This window comes from Vicia villosa, linkage group LG6 (genome assembly GCF_029867415.1).
Source record: "Vicia villosa cultivar HV-30 ecotype Madison, WI linkage group LG6, Vvil1.0, whole genome shotgun sequence".
Classification (NCBI taxonomy): Eukaryota; Viridiplantae; Streptophyta; class Magnoliopsida; order Fabales; family Fabaceae; genus Vicia; species Vicia villosa.
The window spans coordinates 79,131,332-79,135,756 of NC_081185.1; positions in this window are offsets into that span (position 1 = coordinate 79,131,332).

The following is a 4,425-nucleotide window of genomic DNA, read 5'->3' on the forward strand; positions in this document are numbered from 1 at the left end:
TCAGAGGTTGGGCACTAGATTTAATTGGGGAAGTTCACCCCAAATCTTCTAAAGGTCAAAGATATATCTTAGTGGGAATAGACTACTTCACAAAATGGGTCGAAGCGATACCACTTACAAATGTGGATCAGGAGGCCGTGATTGAGTTTATTCAAAGACACATTATATATAGGTTCGGAATCCCAGAAAGTATAACTACAGATCAAGGATCAGTGTTTACTGGGCGGAAGATGCAAGATTTCGCCAAAGAAATGGGGTTCAAATTGTTTACTTCTACACCTTACTATGCTCAGGCAAATGGACAAGTTGAAGCAGCAAATAAGATAATAATTGGTCTCATAAAGAAACACGTAGGGAAAAAACCCAAGAGTTGGCATAAAACTTTAGACCAAGCACTCTGGGCCTGTCAAACGTCGCCAAAAGAAGCTACAAACACTACACCTTTCCAATTGACGTTCGGACACGATGCAGTGCTTCCAATTGAGATATACTTGCAATCAGTCCGAATCCAGAGACAGGCAGAAATTCCTCCAAACATATATTGGGAATTATTGATGAACTAATTGGTAGATCTAGACAAAGACAGACTTCGAGCGCTGGAGATGATAAAAAGACAAAAAGAAAGGGTGTCCAGAGCATACAATAAAAAGGTGAAAGGTAAAACATTTATTAACAATGACTTAGTTTGGAAAGTTATTTTACCTATAGATCGAAAGAATCAAGCACTAGGTAAATGGTCCCCACATTGGGAAGGACCCTTTCGAATTTTAAAAGTATTCTCGAATAACGCTTACGAGATAGAAGAGTTGGCAGAAGATCGTAGGATCTTAAGAGTAAATGGGAAGTATCTGAAAAGATACAAACCAATCATGCACGAAGTAAAGATTGCGAAAACGTAGATATTCGAAGTATGCTACGTAGGCCAAAATGGTAAAACAAACGCATATGGCTTTATGTTCAAACAAGATATGTGGTAAATAAAGTAAACACAGACAAAGCAATATCAAAATACATTTCATTAAGACTGGAAGAGTACATTTCACTTTTTGGAAAAATTATGTTTCCACTAACAAAGGGCTACAGAAATAGAAGCATACTAGAGGCTATCAAAAAGAGGCATTCAAAAGATTTTGGATAATAAAAACTAAGGCCTATAACACCTCCAGCAAAGCTTCAAACAAAGCACCCTCTAGTTTATCCTTTGTTCTATACCCTCCAAAGATAGCAGGGGCAGGCTTTCTGCTTTGAACATGTGTAGGGATCCCGACCTGCACATTCTTCTCACTATGCCCTTTTTGAGAAACATATAGGACAAGAATCTTCCATAAGGAAGGTACGTCACCACACCTTGACGAGAAGCAGCCATGGAAACAGCTTCGACAAGCCCTTTGAAGATTAGCAATGGAAAGTTGATCTTCTTTCCCCGGAGGGCACAGAGTATAAACTCCAGATCCTCCATCATGATGTTGTCTAGGTAATGGCTTCGTGGGCGGAAGTTGCCCACTAAAAGCTGGTGCCAAATCTTAATGACTTTAGCACTAAAGGGATCATTTTCCATGAGGGTCCTCAACATACGGTAGGTGGTCATGTTGATGGTGTTGTCATCAAACGATTCTCCAGAGTTGTTACATCTCAGCAGGTCAGAGATGATTGAAGGAGTGATGGTAATGTGAGCCCTTCGAACCTCAGACATGATGGTGGTTCTCCCTTCTGGATCTATGCGCAGGGACGCAAACATCCAGAAATCTGCTAACATGTTGGGATAAACAGACCCCTCCGGGATTTCGTGATAGAACTGGAGTTGTTGGTTAGCAAAGAGTGCGCTGATGCTGATGTGATTCTCTTCAAACTCTTCCTCAGAAAGTTTGAACTCCTTTTTGATACAGGCTCTGATGGTATTATAGGTCAAGGGTTGCGCCATTTGAGAGAGAGAATGCAAGAGATTTTTTGTCAAAATTCTGTGTTTGAAAGGATGCAAGGAGAAGAGAGCAAAGTTTGATAAGAGTTTGGGGAAAGTGTGAAGAAAGAAGTAGAATGCTAACGCTTTATATAGAATACGTTGGCCAAAAAGAACGGTTCATTTTTTAGTGTTGATTGGACTGCGTTTGGTATCCCCAAGAGAAGTTATGGCCTCCGCCGTTTCCTGCCTTGGAAGTTGAAGTGTAATCATGAGTGAAAACTGATACACGCACGTCTCAAGTAGACGTTTTGAAAAAGGTGATGTCATCATTTAATGATGGTTACGGCTAAGGGAAGTGGAAACGTCAAGTCTAGGCTTAAGAGGCTTCTAGGGGTAATCATGTCATGTGGGTGCATTATTAAAATCATTATGATAATAAAATAATTTTGGCAATTGTTAGGAATTGCTAAAATGTTACTTATGACAACTGCAAAATCAGATATATGGAAGATGGAAAGACAAAGTTACTTATGTATTCCTAACGTTGGTTTGAGTTGGAGTAAAGATGGTTAGACTTGGAGCTAATTCGAAGAAGGTTATCTTTAAAGATTTAAACGTTTTTGCGAAATACGTAAAGTACTGAAGCTTAAAGTGTTTTTGTGGCATTCTCGGTTCTGATCACGTTGCCACGCGTCGAAAAAGGATTCAGGCGGGAGGATTTGAATTTCGAAGTAGTTTGTGTAACTGCACAAAGATAGATGGCATCCCAGGGATTCTTGTGGGCAACGTGGCATCAGATTAGTGTAGGACCGTTAGGGTCGAAATTAGTATAAATAAGGATCTTAGTGTTAGGATTCCGTGTGTTCATTTTGTACAAATCACTCACAAACCACTCAAGTATCAAGTGTTTAGAGAACGAGTTCGCTGAGAAATGTACGTATGACACCAACACCAATTTAATACATCTGTATCTTTCTTTATTCAAGTATCTTTTCATTATTACTGCTTTCGTTTACTTTCTGTTATTTACATACCTGCACTTCTTTTATTTCGTCTAACTTTTATCTCGAAGCATTTTACATTCCTGCATTTAACATTCTTGCACGTTATATTCTTGCACTTTACATTTCTGCAGTTTATACGCTTTATTTATACTTCTTTGTCGAAAGTCATACTTACGTGTATAACAAGTGTTGTTTTTTAAGTGAATATACATTCGATCACATCACAAACAAGTTTTCTTGAAGTCAGAACAAACAAGCATGAATCAAATCATATCGAAAGACAATTATTTGACTATGTCCTAGGATCAATCTAGTCGATCCTGCGAGTAACCAAAGTATATTTTATAGTTTGGAGGACTAGCGGTTGTTTACCAGAAATCACCGTAAACAGCAATTTAAATGCAATACAAATGCGACTCGACATATGCAAATGCATGTGGTACCATTTGGAGTAAAACTCCCACGTCTCAAAAGTTGCCATTGGGCACACATTGCTATTTGCCATTAAGGCTTTGTTGCTTTTGCCATTGAGGCTACGTCATTTTATGTAATGGATGTGACTCGATGAATGCATCATCCACACAAACACCACATTTACAACATCGACTAAACATCATTACTTTTATAGTAATTCATCACTTCACCATCATGTCGCTATGCTGTAACATCATACAACAATACATCACTTAACAACAATAATAAAAAATCATACAATTTCATTTAAGAAAGATTCAAAAAGGATTCCATAGATTTTCAAATCATATCCATCAGAAAGACATAAATTAAAGCTTCACGGAGGTTCAAACGACACTTAAAATGGAGTTACAGATCAAAAGATACATCATGTCAAAGTTTGAACAAGTTTTACACAGTAGAGTCCGCTTAGCGGCCCTCTAGCGCGCTTATGTGTGGTGTCGTTTTTTTTTACCTCCCCGTTTCACTTGGGAGGACGGCACGCTAAACCCTTCACGCGAAATTTGGAAGGAGAATGCGCCCGTGGTGGGATGAATTTTATTTCAGTTCTTCCTACGATATCACACGAACTTTCTTATTTGTCCTACGAGTAGGAAAGGGGAAAAAAGATCTCAACTAAACCCTAGGAGTTTGCTAAGTGTGGGGATTTCACCTAGACTAGAAATTCTGGAGTCCGGGGGGTCGGTTATACATAGGGAAGTGTTTAAACACCCTACATATCTGTAGTACTCTACAGGAACCTTCTCTGTGTCATTTGTGTTTGTGTTTGCTGCTAATGATTGGGAAAGTTTCTCCTTTGTGTTAGGAGAGAGAAATGAATTGATTTGAAAAGACAAACGGATAGACAGACTGACTATTTTTGGTATTTTATTAGCTCGCTGAGATTCCTTGTGAACCTCATGCCTACATATCCCTAGTGGAAGTCAGAGCTTAATGTAGTTCGGGGAACTAACTAGGGAAATTAATTGTTTTTGGTGCCTTGCTTAAAGCTCAAGGTTGAAGCTTGGAATTAAATCTCTGTTTACAGTAAAGAGACATGAAATCATC